This window comes from Taudactylus pleione, unplaced genomic scaffold, assembly GCF_031769625.1.
Source record: "Taudactylus pleione unplaced genomic scaffold, aTauple2 ptg000173l, whole genome shotgun sequence".
In the NCBI taxonomy this organism is placed as follows: Eukaryota; Metazoa; Chordata; class Amphibia; order Anura; family Myobatrachidae; genus Taudactylus; species Taudactylus pleione.
The window spans coordinates 173465-195505 of record NW_028284575.1 but is presented as its reverse complement, the minus strand read 5'-3'; the positions used below and the strand labels follow the sequence as shown (position 1 = coordinate 195505).

Genomic DNA, 22041 nt, shown 5'->3' with positions numbered 1-22041 from the left:
CCCGGGTATATTTTATGCCTGATTTTGAAATTTTAAGGATGTTTTTAGAAGATTATTAATATATTTGGAATAATGAACTATTAAATGAGGTATATTGATTTAATAAAAAGTCATAGAGAAGGAACTTTGTTTGTTTTTTTCTATGTAGGCTTCAAAAAAAATTCAACCAAATTGACAACTTCTGTGTTATTGCTAATATCTTAACAAAACATAATATTTTCATCTAAAATTAAACGTTTTCTTTGTATTAAGTATGAGATGTTTGAAAATTAAAATAATACAAAAAACAAAATCAGTCTTACAACTAATGTTACACCGACATTGAGGTTGGTTCATAATAACCTTTTGGAGTTCGCGCCCGTCTAGTTCTCTGCGCTGATGTCGGTTGACTAAATGGTAGCGGGAAGCAGGTAGGGAGGGGTCTCAACTCCAGCTAATGAGAGGTTTGGCAATGGCGCATAACTAAATAAAATGATACACATAATTTAAACCCCCCCCCGGGTCATTATGACCCAACCTGAATGATGCCGGGTTAAGGAACCTTTTCCTCGACTGTACATTTCATTACCTGTAATAAGTCACAGGATACATGACCTAATAAGGGCAATCAGATTTCCTGCCCTCACAATTAGTGTTACATGAATACTATTACCTGCCCTCTGTATGAGGCAGATAAGTTAACAGCGAAGCAACAAGGAAACATAATTTGCCATATTAAATATCTATATTTCTCATCATAGAAACTATAATTTTATAGTGGAAATCGAATGTTCACTGGATCGTTTCAGCTGTCAGCAAAAAATTGTGGTTCCTCTTATTTTTAGTTGTGAACTTAACTTTCTGTTTTGTGTTGGATCCTCCCAGATCTCAGAAATTAAAGTGAAAAAAACCCCAAAGAGACAGACAGCAGAGAGTGACAGAGATACAGCCTGATAGCAGAGACAGACATCCTGACAGGGGCAAGGGACTGAGCAAGAGACACACCGACCAAATGGGTGAGAGGGGAGCAGACGGACAGATAATCATGAGGGGAACTGCACGTCATATGACACAGACAGACCCACAGTATATAGGAGGACAAACCGGCATGGGGGATCCCCACAGATCATGACACAGTATAAGGGGAGAAAGGTAGACATGGGGGGATCCCCACAGCATATGACACCTATAGATGCACAGAATATGGGGAGACAGAATGACATGGGGAGGGTACCACAGTTTATGACACAGCGAAACGCACAGTATATTCGGGGACAAACAGACATGGGGAGAGCGCCACAGTATATTTGGGGACAGACATACATGAGGAGAGCGCCACAGTATATTTGGGGACAGACATACATGGGGAGAGCACCCCAGTATATTTGGGGACAGACATACATGAGGATAGCGCCACAGCACATAACACAGAAAAATGCACAGAATACGGGGGGACAGACAGACACACAGCTAGGAAACACAAATTTGGAGGAAATAGATGATCGGGTCCTCACATTGTTCCGCATCCTGATGAAGATCCCAGCCCCCCCGAAAAATTTCAAACTAAAGGTTGAAAAATATTTTGGATCCCAAGCAGAATCAGGAGGAGGAGAGTGCCAGGTGATTGCCCTGGACCAGGAGACGTATTGCGTGGTCTTTCAGGATAAAGATGGTGAGTGCCGCATTGTAGGTGTAGTTATTTAGATAGATAGTGGCGTACAGTAGTAATCTTTCCTCTGGCGGTTTGTTTATTACTATTGTAGATAATTCCACACAGCCTCCTAATAGAAAACAATAAACGTTAAGGGGCCTATCCATTAGGCGACCTGAAAAAGTGAACGTCTAGCGTTCAGTCCTTCAGGTCACCGGGTGAGGTGCCCGCACTAAGCGGCATTCACTGAAAGTCATTCAGTGCAGGAAACCGACCTCCTATTGCTGAACATGGGGAACCAGACGATCGTCATCAGGTTGACGAGCATGTTCCGCAGATAGTCGAGGACTGCAACGCTGGTCCTTGCCGGCTATCCATTAGACGACTTTCTGAATGTTCCGACCAATCGTCAAATCGTTCAAAAAGTCGTCTAATGGATAAGCCCCTTTAGAATCATGACGAGCCACATTTGTCAACATTAAAACCACTTGTTCAACCTGTGGAAATACAAGAAGACTTCACCTTAGATTATGTTTCTTTCCAGTAACACCAGTAATACCAGAAACACCATGACCCCCCCCCCCAAGGCCTTACTTATAAAAGCCGCCTAGTAATCCAAATGCTGAAGCTGCCTCTGACTTCCTCACCTCCATGGCTGCTTTAAATGGCCGTCATGTAGTATTAATGGACACGCAAATGAGACAATTGCTACTAATAACCATTTGCATAAACATAAAAGCAGCCTCACAGCCATGAATGCCAGCATAATGCAGCTAACGGACACTGTTGGAAACATTAATTCTAATATTAATGCTAATCTTGAAAATGTTGTCAGAATAATGGAATCCAACTACCGTCTGCATGAGGCATAAACCAATGTAAAGATTATATTTCAAGAGAGCTTTTTAAAAATGTACCAAAATCAAACAAATGCAATCACGGATATGAATTTTAATATTACCCCATTAGGCAGAGAAATAGTTAATTGGTTACCAGAGCCACATACTGTACTGGTGGCAGCACCTGCACCAATGCCACCCAGGAGTTATGCCCACACTAGAGGTGGTGCTGAAGGTCCAAGCAGCTCTGCACCCTCCTGGACCCCCCCCCCCCCCCAAAAAAAAAAATTTATAATTTCGTTAGCAGGACGTATAGAAGGCTGTTTGTGGGCAATAGGAAAGTATTGAAGGTTTTTTAATGGTGTCAAATGGCTCATTTGAGCTTTTAAATATATATATATATATATATATATATATATACTGTGTATATATATATATATATATATATATATAAAGCAAATGAATTAAATGAAAATGCTAAATAAAAGTAGGAAAAAAGGTGATTTGGGGGTACTTTGAGGTCACTGAAAAATAGTACAAAAATATATATATTTTTCAATTAAAAAAATACTGTAATTAAATTTGGGGTGCCTAAACTATAACAGAAAAATAACCCCAAAAATGACATGTAATTATTGGACTAAGTAGGCTAATTGGAAACTTACAATTGCCTAATTAGTCATTAGGGGGGGTGTCCAAGGGGTTCAGCACAGTGTCCCGACATTTTAGCCTTAAAATAAAGATTTTCCTTTCCATCTCTCACCCTCAGGGAAGTGCGAATGGAAAAGTGCGAATTCACTCTGACTGGTTCAGTGCGAGTTGCTAATTGGATTGCAAAATTAATTAGCTATGCGAATTCAAAGATATATAGCAACTCGCAGTAAATTGGATTGGCCCCTTGCTTTGGACTGTCAGTGTACATTTATTGCCCATTTCAGTGTCTGTTTCTTCAAGTTTGGAAATACAGTATATGGACACGTTGTTTCAATTGGGACACTGTATGTTTAAATTAGCACGTGGATACTTTATTTACCATCAAGTGCTACAACGTAGTTATTTTGATGGCATCTAGAAAAGGACGCCTTTCACCTGCATATCAGTGTGGCTGTAAATCATGTATACGGATATATTTAAACTGTAAAGCTGGGTACACACTAATACCCCTTTTACACCAGAGCAAAAATCTGGGTTTTTGCTGGGTCTACCCGGGTCGCAGCTCAGTGTAAAAGGGTCCCTGAAAAATAACCTGGGTCAAGTGACCCTGCAATCCAACCCAGGTAGCTACCAGGGTTGGACACAGGATGGACCCAGGTAATGGTGCAGTGTAAACGGTGCAACCCGGGTTATCTGACCTGGATCATGCCTAAAATGAGCGGATTGGTGGTTGTGGAGCATTCACCTCCCACTTTTTATGACCTCACAGGTTTAGCAGGGCAGACCTGAGTTCAGTGTGAACAGGGCTGAGCTGGGAGTAACCCAGATCAAAGGTGCAGTGTAAATGGGTCTGACCTGGGTCTGACCAGGGTGGGAACCATGTCCAAAAACCCAGGTCGGACCTGGGTTTTTGGTGGAAAAGAGGTATAAACGATGTGTGTACTCAGCGATGCAAAACATGACCCGACGGGCCGACATATCGGGCGGTCTGTACACACTGGACGATCCGGTGCCTGACCGCCCGATATGCCGCACCCCCCGCATAGCGCTGCATGGGATCGTCAGCTGCATCGCCTGATCTTACATGCTGCACATACGATCAGGTGATGAGGCCGACGCCCCCACGGGAGCGCGCACTACGCGATGTACTGCATACACACTACACATTTTTGAACGATTTGTAGTTCCGATGTGTCAGAATCACCCAAATCGTTAAAGATATCGTGTACTGCGTACGCACCTTTACATTTATTATTGTTATTTTTATTTTATTTTATTGATATTATTTTTCATGTCTATATACAGTACATGATCTTGTATAATAAATTGTATAAACATTTCTAGCTGTTCACGGTCCAATTGTTATTTATTCAGCGATGTATCCTTAAAAACCTTTCCTTCTGCACGATGGTTACTGCCTCTTCGGGAGCGTCCCGCAACTTCTGGGAGAGTAGGTAAGTATGGCTTAAGTTTTGTGTTAGTTTTTAAGTGAAGTTTTGGGTATTTATTTTTCTATTTGTTATGGAGGCTGCCAGGAGTAGGGTAAGAGGGGATAGGGAGCTGGAGGAGAGGCATACAGGTGTTGAGGATAATGTGATGGAGAAGGCAGGAGCCTCAATCTGCCAAAACTAAATCTGGCCACAATGTCAAACAAAGTACATAAACAAATGAGCAAAACAAGAAAACAGAACTTAGGGTTGGGTACGGGATACTTGTGCTCCTCAGAATCCAGACGCCGGCATCCCAAGTGGGTTACAATGCCGACACCGCAGCCTAAACCTAACCCTCCCCTCACACCCTAAACCTAACCCTCCCCCCCTACAGCCTAACCCTCCCCCTAACCCCAATACTTACCATTGGGATGTCAGCTGTCGGGATGCTGGTGCCATACATAGAGAGAGTGAGAGAGATGCTATAGATACGGTTCTATAAAAAAATAAACACTTTAATATTCTCATTTATATAATTATATTGGGAGCTTATTAATAGTCAGTGTTTATAATAGTGATGTCTATGATATAGCAAAACAGAAAAAAGCACCAACTGATGCTACACAGGCGCTGATATGAGTATGTTGTCCAAGTAGCTACTAAAAGTGGTATAGTCACTCCCTACCGATACATATTCAATAAACAAAAAGTAGCGCTCAAAATGTTGGAACATAAAAATTATGAAAACAAGGTACAGTATAGCAATCGTCTAGATATCAAAAATATACAATTTATTCATATACATAAATGATTGTGCCGAAGAATTAAAGATACAGAAAATTAATTTCTGTTCAGTAGAAAGGACACTGATCTCACCCACAACTTTTAGTCCATACTATGCTTGAGTATGCACAGCTCCTGAAGGAAAAACACTTAGGAGGCCAAAATAAACAGCATAGGACAGTCCACTGTATATAGATGGTAATAATCACCCTTTTAGATGTTGATCATCCGGTAATATTCTGGGTCCTCAAAAGATACGGTGTTCATATGTGGTGATGTCCCAAATTGTAGTATGTAGGCTTACTCCCAGTGTGCTGGTCCTTTAAGGCTCCAAATGATTAGGATAGTGCAATAGTCCTTTAAGGTTCCTCCAATATATAGTATAGAAAAGTTGGGGTGATGATTCTTGGTGGCCCTATGACATAGTTTGCTGTTTTAAACTGTAAAGAATAACAATAACCTTTTTAATCAAAAGTCTTACCACTGCTTTGTCACCATGTACCTCCCAAGTCAGCGTCCTCGTGGCAGTGGCGTTCTGGACGGCGGTGCTGTGTTGCTGCTCCGCTCTCTATGCTGCCTGGCTCTGACATAATGTCATGACATCAGGTTGCTGCTTATACTGCCCCCCGAGGGATGGACCTGCTCTGCAGCTGGCAGGACTATGATGATGAATCAGCAGCACAGCTGTGAGTATAAACCCTACGCTTGGGGTTCCAGATTGTAACAGTCTATGCTACCTGCCGAGCAGAGTGCCAGGGTGCGGACCTGCTCGCAACTCACAGCTGTGCCGCTGTTCATAGATAGGCAGCCTGGTGTGTGGGTGGTGCCTGACACTAGGGCGAGTGTGTGAATACAAGGTACCCTCTGTGCTCATGCCTGTGGATGGAGAGTCTGATAGGGAGAGAGTTCCAGAGGTAGGGAGCAGCACGGGCAAAATCTTGGAGACGGGAGTGGGAGGAAGTAATCAGTTGGCAGCAGAGGCAGCATTTGTTTGAGACGTGCAGTAGGCGGGCGGGATTGTGAATGGAGATAGATCAGAGATGTAACTGGGAGAGGAATGGGTGAGGGCTTTGTATGTGAGTGTGAGAAGCTTTTAGGAGAGGGGAGACTGATGTAGAACATTTGGAGAGGAAGATGAGCTGGGCAGCAGCATTGAGGACAGAGTGGAGTGGAGGGAGTCAAGGAGGCCAGTTATGAGGTTACAGTGGTCCAATCTGGAGATCACCAGTGAGTGTATGAGGGTAGTAGCATCCAGTGGAGAGGGTCTGATTCTGGAAATATTTTTGAAATGGAAACGGCAGGACTGTGAGAGGTGCTGAATGTGTGGTTTAAAGGGAGGGAGGAGTCCAGGATTACTGAAAGACAGAGGACTTTGGGGCTAGAGGAGATAGTTGTGCCATTAATAGATAATGAAATTGCGGGAAGTGAGGTTATGTGGGAGGGTGGGAAGACGATCAGCTCAGTCTTAGACATGTTAAGTATAAGAAAGTCCTGGGACATCCAGGAAGAGATAGCAGAGAGGCAGCTGGAGATATGAGTGAGGGGAGAGGGGGAGAGGCCAGGGGAGAATATAGTGTATAGCTATACCTAAACTTGGAATCACATACTGTAGCGCAAATCCATTTATTTTGTGTTAGGCAACTTGTCGCATCAATTACTGTATCAAAAATGTCTTGCAAATAATTTTCTAAGAGGTCTATTTAAAAAGCTGTGAAAAGAAATTTATCAGTGTTAAAAGTCTTTTTCACATATTGGACCTCATTCAGACCCGCTCGCAAGCGCTGAGCGCTCACAACCGGGTCAATGGTTAGCCCTGCGCACTCGCAGCGGCCGCACTGCGCGTGTGCAAGCCCCAGAGCGAGAGAGAAAATCTCTCGCTCCGGAGCTCACTACAAAAGGGATCACCATCGACAGCTCGACCCGTTTTTGTAGGCGTGGCGGGGAGGTGCTTTCACAAACGGAGGCGTTCCTTAAGGAACCCCTGCCGTTTTGTAGGATGCCGCACTGACATCAGCAGTAATGTCAGTGGGGAGCTTCCTGCTCGATAAGAGCAGGAAGCTCCCTGGGGCTTGCGGTTGCCGAGACCCAACCTTAGGGGCTCGTCGCAAGCCCCGATGGTCACGGTGGTCTTGACCATCACGACCAGCAACCTGGTAGGTCACTAAAGCTGTGGGTGGTAACCCACAGCTTAGCTAGTGACCAGGAGGCCGCACTTCAAAAACCAAGCGGCCGCCCTCATTCAGAGCGACCGCTCGCATTTTGAGAGCGCCTCTGAATGGGGGCCATTATTTTCTCATTCAAATAGCGGTTTACCAAGATTTCTTCTGTCGTCTCCCACTACTCAATATGTATCAGTAAACACAGCTTACCGTAGTTTATAGCAAAATTCTTGCGCCATTCCAACATATGCAGCTGAAATCAGCCTTGTTGGGGGAGAAAATCAAAGAAGTTGAATTGACTCCTACTTTCTCTGTATCTTCCTATGATCTGGTATGTGTGTGTTCTGGTACTGTATGTGTTCTGGTACTGTATGTGTGTGTTCTGGTATGTGTGTGTGTGTTCTAGTATGTGTGTGTTCTGGTATGTGTGTGTGTGTTCTGGTATGTGTGTGTTCTAGTATGTGAGTGTTCTGGTATGTGTGTGTTCTGGTACTGTATGTGTGTGTTCTGGTATGTGTGTGTTCTGGTATGTGAGTGTTCTGGTACTGTATGTGTGTGTGTGTTCTAGTATGTGAGTGTTCTGGTATGTGTGTGTTCTGGTACTGTATGTGTGTGTTCTGGTACTGTATGTGTGTGCTATGGTATATGTGTGTTCTGGTATGTGTGTGTTCTGGTATGTGAGTGTTCTGGTATGTGTGTGTTCTGGTACTGTATGTGTGTGTTCTGGTATGTGTGTGTTCTGGTATGTATGTGTGTGTGTGTGTGGTCACACACATTACAGCTAATTGACCGAAACTGTTGCTTCCCCATCTCCTCCTTCTCCCGACCTGTCGATTCCCCATTCCTATTACGCATACCTATTAAAATACTGCACATGTACAGTGGATTGGAACACAGGCATACAAACATGAGAAAGTGTCGTTTGCTTTCAGGATTGAAATATCGGTTTGCAAAGATCTCTATTCAACGACTCATCTGATTGTACACAAATCTTACCATTTACAATTCTTACAAATCTTACAATTACCATCAACACTACGCAATGTGATTTGTAATGTTTCACTGCCAACAGAAAATATCTTTTTAAATAGATCCATAAGTGAGAAACATTCAACACAAATTAAACATTAAGGCTCATACACACTAGACCACAGGTTCTCAAACTCGGTCCTCAGGACCCCAAACAGTGCATGTTTTGCAGGTCTCCTCACATAGGGGGTCATTCAGAGCCACTCGCAAGCGGCAGTACGCTCGCAAGTAGGTCGATGGTCCCCACTGCGCATGCGCACGACGGAGGGAGCTCCGTCGTGCGCAAGCGCGAGACCCGGACTGCGACAGCCAAGCTGTCGCTCCGGGTCTCGCACCAAAGGGGGCGTGCTGTCGATGGTGACTGACAGCACGCCCCCTTTGGTGGGTGTGTGCCGGGGGCGTGGCGGCCAGACGGAGGTGTTCCCATGGGAACGCCTACCGTCTGAAGCCGGCCCCACTGACATCACTAGTGATGTCAGTGGGAGTGATTTTGGCTCTGATAGAGCCAAAATCACTCCCGGGCTTGTGGCTGGGAAAGTCCGATGGTCGCGATGGTCAAGACCATCGCGACCATCTTTTTAGACGCTCGTATATGCTGTGGGTGGTGACCCACAGCTATACGAGCGTCCAGGAGGACGCTCCATTTTAATGGAGGGCCCTGATTCAGAGCGAGCGCTCTAGTCAGAGCGAGCGGCTCTGAATCAGGGCCATAATTACTAGTGAAATAGTTAGCTGCACCTGTTGATCTTTTAAAACGTGTCAGTGAGTAACAAATACACCTGTGCACCTGCTGGGTGACCTGGAAAAAGTGAACTGTGTGGGGTCCTGAGGAACGAGTTTGAGAACCACTGCACTAGACGATGTGTGTATGAGCCGATATCGGTGGTGATGGGCTCGGCAGTGGTGCCGACATCGGTAAGTGTATATACAATTGCCGGCTTCGGCCATGCCGATCGACGTCGGGAGGTGGGAGCAGGGCCATGCTGCATTTGGCAGCCTGGCATCGTAAACGATATCCCCAGATTGAGCGGCATGTTCAGCTGACTGGGGATATCGTTAACGACCCGCGGGAGCGTACATCGTTGATCGTTCACTGCATACACACTGGATGATATATCATTGAACTATCTTGTTATCGTCCATATAGTTCATAAATATCGCCTAGTGTGTACGCGGCTTATAATGTTGGGTAGAATCCTGTGCATATGTTTTCATAAAGTTTCTCTCCCATATGATTGTATGAGCCGTCTCTAATGCTCGTCTTTCTGTTGTACCTACAGCGCGGCAGAGAGTGCTGGATAGGAAAGATCACGTCATTGAGTCTCTTCGCGCTGAAGTGATGATGATGATTGCAGATGAAGAGACTGTACTAAGGTGCAAACGCCAACTTAACAGCACATTTTCCGATAACGGAGCAAAACCGAGGACTCGAGACTACCAGTAACGGGAAAGGAAGAGCTAATAAGCCAACCGCGATGAATGTTGGCAGAGGAGGGGAGGAAGAATATGGCAGAACTCATAAATCCCAATTTGCAGAACACAATAAATGTTCCCGCTCAGGCATGGCAGAGCCCAAAACCCATTCTCCAGCCAGCACTAGCGGAGCCGGGGAACGTTCACCTCAGCTTCCCCCAGGGGTAAATTTGTAATAACTATAAATACAGCTTTAATACATATTTTTGGTCAGTGCTTGAAATTTGCAGTTAGAATAGCTGAAACCCTCCTGGTCCCAGCTCTCAGGCCCGGATCTAGGGGTGTTCGACCAGTGCGGTCGCACAGGGGCGCCACCCGTAGAGGGCAGCACCCCTCCCCAGCATCCCGATTTCAGCGGGACAGTACTGTCCCACTGTTCCACTCGCGGGGCGAAGTGGCCCGCGGGTAGTCAAATCGGGAGGCTGGGGACCCCCACCGCCACAGTTGTGCGGCTGTGCTGGACCCCCGGAGAGTGAATGGATGCCGCGCACATGTGCACGGCAACCATTCAGTGACGGAGTGCTGGGCTTTACCCCCAGCCTGACGTTATTTGGAGGCGTGCCGTGCGGGCACGCCTCCAAATAACGTCACACAGGGGGCATGGCCTATGGTAATTAGGCCACGCCCCCAAATTTGGCCGCACGAGGTTAAGGCGCTCTCTCAAGAGCCGGCACAGGGTGCTCAGAACCCTGGAGCAGGCCCTACCAACTCTGCCGGGCCGCACAGTGCGCTGATCCTGCCTGTGAGCATAGAAATTGCAGCTTGTGACCGGGGAGCATTTGAAGGCTCTGACACCAGCAATTTCATCACCTGACACAGCACCTGAGATTATCAGACCCTCCAACATGACCCGTTCCATCAGGTACAAAATGCTCCGCTCCCCGCTGTTAGCCGACAATCAGCTCCCTCCCGGAAGGCTGGTGATGATTGTCAGCAAGTATGGTACACACTGGAGCGATGGGCATTAGTTACGATATCAGAATGAATGCCCTTGAACAAGGATTGCCTGTCCAAACTTGAACAAGTTAACAACGATGGAACAATCACTGTTCTGTCCCTCATAAAGTTACTATTGATTGCCAGAGATGTCACCAGGTTTAATGTGCAGCACAACCAATTCTAAGCAATATTCTCAGATTATATTTCCTAAAAGGAGATTTGTTGGGGAAAAAACATCTTGTGTGTAACTATAATCCCTGTCCTATCTGTCATGGTTGGTTAGATTTGCAAGCAGAGTGTATCTCCCCTACAGGAATATGTAGCCCACCGCATGCTCCTGGTCCCCACACTCTGATCGGGTATAGCAGTGCACACTAGCAGGTCCGCTGAGACAGCTACAGGGCCCGGGTACTGAGGTGCTTTACCCTGCAAAGGGGGACATTCTCAGCAGCTGAGTAGGACCCTACAACAAGCCCGTGCCTGGGTAATTAGTACCTGCCCTCCCCCCTTTGGTGTCCCTGCATGTTACTGATTGAACACTAGTTGACAGTGGGCATAAGGTACAGGGGTGAGGGCTGGACCTATCCTCTAGTTATCTGTACATTGGCAATGTTTATGTCTGGCCTTCTCCAGTTTATAAAACCCCAGTAATGTCAATAATATGATAATCTTCATCTCACTTTGGTTCTTTTTCTAGATCGTTTCGGTAGCCTCAGCAAAGTTAAATAATGATTTGATCGGCAAGGTGAGCAGACAGGAAATACAACACAAGTTCGCTCACCTGAGAATGAAGGAGACTGATGACGGCACTGAGGTGAGAGGAACCATTAGTTTCTTAAATAAACTGAACAACAGTCTCCAGAAGCAATTAGGAGACAGGATAACAAAATCATCAGAAACCAGGAGAGCGGAGAACCCCCCGGAGGGACGGGGGGACTGTTTGTGTGTTCCGGTAGCTTTATATCAGTATTTTCTGGAGATCTACCCAGAGGAAATGAAAAACATAGAGACTCAATGTAAAGTGTACATCACCAATACAGACACATCAGAGGGAAGCGCATATATAAGATTCAGTGCGCTGGGATCGGAGTCCTCTGTTGACCAAGCCAAGCAAATGTTTACCAATAAGATCCAAACAATTACCAACGACTGGGCGCAGAAAGAAGTGGCCTTTATCTGGCGTTAAGGTTTTGCCACAAGACATGAAACTGCATATCAAAGGGCATTGCACAAAAACTTTACTGATAGTGGAGAGAGAGAAAATAATTCTCCGTGGACCTGAATCTGAAGTGTCCAAGGCTGTAGAGTTGTTAGGAAAGGGCGAGCCTCGCAGGCCTGTGACCATCTCATCCAGAGACGAGACTGAGGTCTTAGTAGAAGTGAAACACATGGGGGGGCGTGGCCTGACCGTTAATGGAGGAGGCCGCATCTTGTTGGAGATCCGGGCCAGTGCAGAGGAAGTCTAGCCTCTGTGGCCCCATCCCGGTCAGCGGACACCTCCAGACCCTTGCTTGCCTTCCCCTGGTTTGTCGCTGGCCCAGCGGGTTGCAGCTGCGGAATCGGGAGGCGCAATAGGCGCTTCCACGGGTTGCAGCTGGCCTGCTGCCCTTTGAGCTGGGGACTGGAGCGCGCGGACTGGCGGCTGTGGACTTCCGGCGGCGGCGGCCATCTTTGATTCTCTCCCACGCTGATGCTGCTGCTGGTTATTGCTGCCGGGATACTGGCAGTGCAACCCCTCTTGCTGACAGGATTATCTGCTGCCTGTGACTCCCTGGAGTAAGGGGAGGGTGGTGAGTCCCTGAGGGGAGATTATATTATATTGTATTTCTATATCCCACTACTCCACCTGCTCCATTGTCACGTGACCTGTTGGCCCTTCTCTCTATGTCTGGAGCTCCTATATGACCACCTATACATATCCAGTTTATTTTTCACTAGCCTAACAGGTTCAAGCCATATCAGCTACTTAGCTTGCTCTTTCCCTGACATTTTTTATTTTTGTGCTGGTGGATATTTGCCATTTACTCTACGCTGGCTCCCTCTTGTGGTCTTCTGTGATAATTACCTCAAGTACTATTTGCAGCCACAATTAGCGAACCTCCATGTGCTATTATATTTTCTGCCAGCCTTTCACACTCTTCTTTCTGAGGCTGAAGTTCTCCTGGATGGTGCCTCTCTGGAGTTAAAGATGTTCGCTTAATATTATCACCAAACTTGCCTGGACTATTATTGTAGAGCCCTGTGTCTCACCTTTTATACCGTAGTTTTTGTTTTTTTTGTATTATTTCACTATGTCGCAGAGAGGTAAGAAACCTCCACCATCCTCTGCAAATTTCTTCGGATCTAAATCCAAGGGTTCACAGAGTTCGTCATTACCCCCAGAATCCCCCTCCTCCCCTTGCTCATCCGAAGCTGGTATTGATCCTCAAATTCAAGCGGTTATGACTGGTTTGTTGGAGGGAGTTCAATCCGCATTCAAGCAAGAACTGTCAAAGGCTATAACAGAATTTAAATCAGAATTGACATCTCTTGGCAACAGAACGGACGCGCTGGAATCTAAATCGGACGACTTATGCCGCTCCCAAAATCGTCTTGATAAAGAACTCTCTAGACTTCATGATGAGGTGGAGACACTCAAAGAAAGACAAGAGGACCAAGAGAATCGTTCCCGTCGCAACAACTTACGTATCCGTAATATAGCAGAATCAATCCTTGGTCCCTCCTTACCGTCATTTCTAAAAGACTTTTTTCAACACTTAGTTCCAGCCCTTCCAAATGAAGATTGTTTATGTGATAGAGCCCATAGAGCACTCCGATCGAAGCCCTCTCCTACTCAACCTCCTAGAGACGTCATAGTTCGCCTGCACTATTTTCGTACAAAGGAACGGATCTTGTTAGCTACTCGAGACTCTCCAGTGATTCCTTTCCAAGATATGCAGTTACAAATCTTCCAGGACCTGGCTCCCTCTACTATTCAGAAACGGCGGGATCTTCAGCCAGTCACTAAGATTCTACGGCAGCATCAAATCCGATATCGCTGGGGATTCCCCTTTATGCTTCAGGTTTCAGCAAACAACACTGTACATAGTGTCAAGACTCTCACTCAAGGTCAAAATTTATTAGCCAAGCTTAATCTTCTTCCGACACCGACTTCTGATCCGGTGACTGATGCAGCCACTCCCAAACCTCAACGCTCCCATCCTCCTTCACCGGACTGGACCAGGGTTTCCCGTCACCATGCTAAGGACTGTTACCCCACTTGAACTGTTCGGTCACTCCCTGGTGTATACTCTCTTTATATTAGGATTTAAGCTCCCTACAATGTTCTTTTTGAATTTTGCTAGGAGGAACAGTCCTCCCCTCGTGGTTCTCTGCGACATAAATAGTTATTATTTGTATGAATATCCCGATGTTTAGATAATTTTTCTCTTTTCCCCTTGTCTTTCCCATTTTCCTTCTCCCTCCCTCTTTTTTTTTTTTTGTTTTGTTTCTATATACTGACACAGGTTTATGATCCCTGTTTTACAGGGATTTTTGTTTGATTTGGTTTTAGCCGATCTTATATTTAAGGGTCCAGGCAGTCCTGATTCTATTGGACGGTCCTTTCACTACCCCCCATGCTCCCTTTGATATTTTTGATTAATGTTATGTTGATTGATATTATTGCGGTCCTTGATTGGGACCCAATTTACCAGGGTTGTTACCCGAATGGGTTCTCTGTTTCTTTCCTTTTTTTTGTGTGCCTTTCTTTCTCTGTGGCTCTCTTCTGTTTCTTTTTCCACTTTTTTTTTTTTTTTTTTTCTTTCTGTCCCTAAGGGTGGCTCTACTTGGGCCAAATTTTTGACTTATTATATCTGTGTGTTATGTCAGTAGCACCTCTTTATATATTTTTCCATGTCTCTTAAATTGCTATCAGTTAATGTAAACGGTCTTAATTCTCCTAAGAAACGTACTGTTCTCTTGGGGGCTTGTAGGAGGGAGAAAGCCGATGTTGCATTTCTACAAGAGACGCATCTTATGGGCCCGCATTCTCAGCTCCGAGGTAGGTGGTTTGCCCAGACTTTTTTGCTTCAGCGAATTGTAAAAAACATGGGGTAGCCATTTTAATTAGGCGTAATATCCCTTTTGTCCACATTAAAACTGTGACAGACCCAGGGGGTCGATTTCTTATAGTGATAGGTACTCTCCGTACTGAGATTTTCACTCTGGTGTCAGTGTACGCTCCTAATCAAGACCAGCCCCAATTCTTTGATTCTTTGTTCAGGCGTATTAGCAGAGTTGCGCAGGGCCATATTATTTTATGTGGGGATTTTAATACCATTATTGACCCCCTGTTAGACAGATCGAACCCGCCTTCAAACTCCTCGGGGATGTCTCTTCCTAGAGCTTCTCGTACTCTCCTGGCCTCCCTTAAACATTATGGCCTTAGTGATACCTGGCGTCTTAAACATCCTCACAGCAAAGACTATACTCATTTTTCAGCCCCACACCAACATTATTCCAGGATAGATATGATCCACATTTCCTCCACTATTACCTCTCTGGTTACGGAAGCCGGTATTTCCCCCTTTACATGGACAGACCATACAGGTGTCTATATTCTTTTAGATGTACATCGCTCTCCTCGTAGGAAGCGTAACTGGCGTCTTGATGACTCCCTTTTACAACATCCCCCCGCTCTGCTACAAATAAAATTGGCGATGACCCGCTATTTTGAGGAGAATACCTCCCCTGATATTTCCTCTAGTATCCTCTGGGAAGCCCATAAGGATACTATATGGGGTTTTCTTATTTCTAAAACCTCAGCGGTTAGGAAAGCGGCTGCACAAGAAATTACTTCCCTTGAGTCACAAATTTCAGTACTATTGATTCAGCATAAAACATCCCCTAGCGCCTCCGTGCTAACCCAGATTGAGAAACTACGAGGTCAGCTTAATGCCCTTCTGTCTCGTCGCGCTGCGCTTATCTTGCAAAAACTTCGTCAACGCTTTTATGATAAATCTGACAAAATTGATTCTTTGTTAGCCAATAAACTGTGTCGCAGACAAGCATTAGGTGCGATAGACAAACTACACTCTCCGTCTTCTGGTTCTCTAACTTATGATCCTGAGGTTATGGCTGAGGAGTTTCGAACCTTTATAGTTCCCTTTATAACTTATCAGATTCTTCTTATCCCACTTCTGCTGGAGCCGAGGGGGTGCACTCATATTTGTCCTCTACTTTCCTTCCGAGGCTCTCAGAATCCCAATTATCTACTCTCAATGACCGTATTTCAGATGAAGAGACAATAGCTGCTATTAGATCAATGCGTTCCTCTGCCGCCCCAGGCCCTGATGGATTTACAGCCCAATATTATAAACTGTTTGCAAAGGAACTTGCCCCACATCTTACATCTCTATTTAACGATATTTTGGAGGGTGCTTCTTTTGCTCCTGATACAACTCGGGCCGACATTGTAGTGATCCCTAAACCTGATCGTGATCCTACTCATTGTATTAACTATAGACCGATTTCATTATTAAACGTCGACCTGAAAATTTATGCTAAAATCCTAGCGACTCGGTTAGCTCCTTTGCTTTCTTATTTGATACATCCGGATCAGGTCGGGTTTATACCTGGACGTCAGGCATCGGACAACACCAGACGGGCCATTGATCTGATACATTCTATTCATAAAAGGAAACTTCCTTCTCTGATTTTAGCTCTTGATGCGGAGAAGGCCTTCGATCGCATCTCCTGGCCCTTCATATTCGCTGTCTTAGATAAAATGGGATTTTCAGGCAAATTTTTAGATGGCGTTGCAGCACTTTACCGTTCCCCCTCAGCACGAGTTTCGGTTAATGGTGTCTATTCCTCTAGTTTTGGAATAACTAACGGTACTCGGCAGGGTTGTCCCCTCTCTCCCTTAATATTTGCTCTTATTATGGAACCCCTAGCGGCAAAGATCCATTGTAATAGAGCTATCTCGGGAGTATCCACTGGCCCTTCACAATATAAAATCGCATTATATGCCGGCGATATTTTAGTCTCTCTCACTGACCCAGCTCGATCCCTAAATTCACTTCTAGAGGAAATAAATTCATATTCCCAACACTCGGGTTATAAAATTAATGTCACCAAGACTGAAGTTCTTGATTTCTATATCCCTGCTACACTAAAGCAAACACTGGAGGCCATGCTCCCTTGTACCTGGCATAAAAAAAAGATTAAATATCTTGGTGTTTTCCTAACTCATCATCTTCATCAGCTGTTTCAGGCTAACTTTCCCCGCCTTCTAGATTGTATTAAGTCTGATTTGTGTGACTGGTCCAATTATTTTATTTCTTGGATAGGTAGAATACATTCAGTTAAGATGAGCGTTCTCCCTAGGCTCTTGTATCTATTTCAGACCCTTCCGATCTACATCCCTCCATACGTGTTCAAATTCCTTCAGTACCAAACCTCATATTTCATATGGAACAGGGAACGCCCGCGGATCAGACTAAAGTTGCTTCAGCGGCCTTCCAGGGGTGGGGGTTTGGGAATTCCTGATTTTAAAAAATATTATTATGCTGCGCAGCTCTCTCATTGTGCTCAGTGGTGTAACTTCGGTGCGGGGAGGGTCTGGGTTGCTATCGAGGCCGAGGAGCTGGGACTGGCTACTGTATCCCCCCTCTTGTGGATCCCTAAGATTCATCGTCCCCGGACAGTTTCTTCTCATCCTGTAATTTCCCGTTCTTTAGCAATTTGGGATTTAACCAATAGATGTTTTAAGTTAGCTCCGGCCCCGTCCCCTTTGATACCTCTACTTCATAATCCATCTTTTCCTCCTGGTTTAAGTAAGTCATCTTTTACTGCCTGGTCATCGAGCAATATCTATTATGTAAATGATATTACTATAGATACTAATTTCCCACAATTTTCTGACTTCCGGGATAGAGCAGCGGTTCCATCCAAAGATTTTTTTCGGTTCCTACAAATTAGACATTTCCACTCCAAAATTAGCTCGATTCTGATTAGCAGACCTTTGACTTCTTTTGAGTCCTTATGTTGGAGAAGACCCTCCACTAGGGGTCTTATTTCTACTATTTATTCCTTACTAGGGGAAGAAGTAAGCTCTAATCGAGACCCTCATGAGTTAGCGTGGGAACGAGATTTGGGACACCCTATAGATGCTGAGGATTGGACGGAGATATGGGACAATGCTGCCACCAGCTCTATTTGCGTCAAAATTAAAGAAAATGTTTATAAATTGCTTTACCGATGGTATTATGTACCATCGCGGCTGCAAGCAATGTTTCCCGATGCTTCGGATAGATGTTGGAGGGGTTGCGGTGGAGAGGGCAGTTTTTTGCATATCTGGTGGACTTGTCCCAAACTATCTAGAATATGGCAGGAGGTTCTTGCTCTCCTCTCGCACCTCTTTGATATTACGATTCCCTCTGATCCTCGGCATTTTCTACTTCCCTTGGGTCTGCCTTCTCTGTCCCGGTGTCAGAATAGGTTATTCCGACATATAGTGTCTGCTATGACCTGCCAAATTGCAGCGGATTGGAAAAACCCTCATCCCTCTCCGATGCAGGCAATATTATCACGCATCTGGTATATATACAAGATGGAATATATGACAGCTTTATTAAGTAATACATCCAAAACCTTTGATAAAATATGGTCTCCTTGGCTGACATACCAAAATGTTTCCTCTCCATTTAACAATTAATTTTTTCCTTTTATATATTTTCTCTAACATGTTTAATCTGAAAGAAAGTGATCCTATATGGAGTCCGCCCACCCTCTTCTCCTGTTATTCTCCTTTGTCTTTCCTAAAGTCTTTCTTTTCCTTTTTCCTCTTTATTTATTTTTTTTTCTCTCTATTTCTTAAACGGATTGCCACACCGTTGCTGCAAGATTTTTCTCTTGCTTCTGTATTCCTTCTCTTTTTTATAATGAGAAAATTTTCTACTATATCATATTATTATTCTGAAATGGTACAGTTCCCATTATAAAAGTATGTTATGTGTTAATCCTTATTTTTGAATATTGGAATGTACTGTTTTTTTTGTGATTTGCTCAATAAAAAGAGTTTACAAAAAAAAAAAAAAAAAAAGAAGTGAAACACATGGATATCCTACATAGACTAAAGCACAGGGAAATGAAAGACATTGAGCAAAAATACAATGTGAAGGTTGTTGAGTTCATTAAACTGCAGGGAGCCCAGGCAGCCTCAGCCTCTGGAGGTGGCACTCACCAGGCAGCCACACCTTCTGGAGGTGGCACTCACCAGGCAGCCGCACCTTCTGGAGGTGGCACTCACCAGGCAGTCGCAGCCTCTGCAGGCACTCAGACGTTGAAGGGTAAGAGTGCAGATAATCAGGACAATAAATGTCCTATTTGCCTGGATGAGATGAAGGAGAAAAAAGCTCTGCCTAAATGTAAGCATGTATTTTGCCCTAATTGTCTCCAGAGAACCATGGCCCATAAGCCAGTCTGCCCAATATGTGGTTTCTCGTATGGGACCGTTACCGGAAACCAGCCTGAAGGAACAATGACAGACAGAGCATCCAGAGAAGCTCTGCCAGGATGTGGAACTATAGAAATTCAGGAGAGCAGGATTCAGAAGGTGAGTGCAAAGGCCACTTGTACTCAGATGTACTAAGCAGTGATATAGGGGCATATTTATAAATCATCGGGGTTTAGACCGGATAATTGTAATTTCTTATAGCCGCTATTTGTGGCAGTAAGAACTTAACATTTACCCGTATGTGTAATATGAGTGAAGTGATTGCATCAGCTGTCACTTCCCTCCTCTCTCGGGACCCGCGCAGCGCTACTGTACATGCATGGTCTGCTGACCACATGTGCGATGGCCAAAAATCCCGAGCCCATATGGACATTACTGTACACTCAGCACTAGCGCATAATGATGGGTTATTGTCGTCACTCATAATAATGAATGGGTAAGCGCTGATTGGCTGAAAGCATGGGAACGCAGTTCTCAGCCAATCGGCGCTTTCCCCATTAATTCTTATGAGAGTGACGGCAATAATGTTCCATTACACTAATGAGAGACTGAAATGCCCACTTTAAGCGCCCGTACACTCGTAATACTGATTGGTGCGACCTTATAAGCCACCATCTGTCGCACCATCAAAACTCTGACCAGCCCACTGGCAGGATTCTCCATCTGACCACGGCCTCCTGTGCCTGCGTCTGTGCATCTGAGAATGCATCAGCTAGCAGTGACACTCCCATAACCTTTCTGATATCGTCTATCGCAGCAGCAGCTTAGTGCGTACGCTCTGTGTAATGCATGTACCGTAGAAATGTATGCGCATGCGCAGTTGCAAATGATCGATAAACTACATAAACATCAGCACAGAATCCGGCCCATCGTCTCAGAAATGTACGGGACGGTGAGTGGAGGGGGCTAAGTGGATGCACAGAGAAGCACCGTCTTATGGGCATGTTATGGAAGTGTCGGGGGCACTTCGTATAACTAGCGAGCACAGGCGCTTAATTGCTCGAATTGGAGGACGTGCTCTGACGGAGATCCTGCACATAGCTCGGGGCTGGTGCACGTTTCTATGGTGAGTCTGACGGAGATCCTGCACATAGCTCGGGGCTGGTGCACGTTTCTATGGTGAGTCTGATTGAGATCCTGCACATAGCTCGGGGCTGGTGCACGTTTCTATGGTGAGTCTGATGGAGATCCTGCACATAGCTCGGGGCTGGTGCACATTTCTATGGTGAGTCTGATGGAGATCCTGCACACAGCTCGGGGCTGGTGCACGTTTCTATGGTGAGTCTGATGGAGATCCTGCACATAGCTTGGGGCTGGTGCACGTTTCTATGGTGAGTCTGATGGAGATCCTGCACATAGCTCAGGGCTGGTGCACATTTCTATGGTGAGTCTGACGGAGATCCTGCACATAGCTCGGGGCTGGTGTACGTTTCTATGGTGAGTCTGATGGAGATCCTGCACATAGCTCGGGGCTGGTGCACGTTTCTATGGTGAGTCTGATGGAGTTCCTGCACATAGCTCGGGGCTGGTGCACATTTCTATGGTGAGTCTGACGGAGATCCTGCACATAGCTCGGGGTTGGTGCACGTTTCTATGGTGAATCTGACAGAGATCCTGCACATAGCTCGGGGCTGGTGCACATTTCTATGGTGAGTCTGACGGAGATCCTGCACATAGCTTGGGGCTGGTGCACTTTTCTATGGTGAGTCTGACGGAGATCCTGCACATAGCTCGGGGCTGGTGCACGTTTCTATGGTGAATCTGACAGAGATCCTGCACATAGCTCGGGGCTGGTGCACATTTCTATGGTGAGTCTGACGGAGATCCTGCACATAGCTTGGGGCTGGTGCACTTTTCTATGGTGAGTCTGACGGAGATCCTGCACATAGCTCGGGGCTGGTGCACGTTTCTATGGTGAATCTGACAGAGATCCTGCACATAGCTCGGGGCTGGTGCATGTTTCTATGGTGAGTCTGATGGAGATCCTGCACATAGCTCGGGGCTGGTGCACGTTTCTATAGTGAGTCTGATGGTAGTGCTTATAGAAGTACAAAGTGGGCATCTCAGTCCTTGCACAATCTAACGCACACCTATATGCCAGGGGCGGAGCTGATACAACCATATGCATAAAATTGTAGACGCAGACGAAGCAACGTGCAACTTTGCATCAGCTCCTGTATCTTTCCCTCACCTAACAAGTTACCTCCATGTTTGCCTGATGTGCTCCCTGTGGGTTTTCTTGGCCTGATGCGTTGTCTGCATATCTCTGTACGGTAATACATCTCCATCTTTCCTTGGCCTGATGCACTGACTCCATCTTTCCTTGGCCTTAACGCATCTGCCTCGATCTTCCTTGGCCTGACGCACTGCCTCCATCTTTCCTTTACCTGACACACTGCCTCCATCTTTCCTTAGCCTTAATGCAACTTCTTCCTTGGCCTGACACACTGCCTCCAACTTTCATTGTCCTAACACACTGCCTCCATCTTTCCTTGGCCTAACGCACTGCCTCCATCTTTCCTTGGCCTACTACACTGCCTTCATCTTTCCTTGGCTTACAACTCTGCCTCCATCTCTCTTTGCTTAACACACTACCTCCATCTTT

General features: G+C 45.5%; 1 pseudogene; it reads left to right on the top strand.

Moving 5' to 3' along the window:
- The first annotated feature begins 1380 nt into the window (after positions 1–1380).
- Positions 1381–22041, top strand: part of LOC148521164 (E3 ubiquitin-protein ligase DTX3L-like) — a 36128-nt pseudogene continuing 15467 nt past the window's right edge.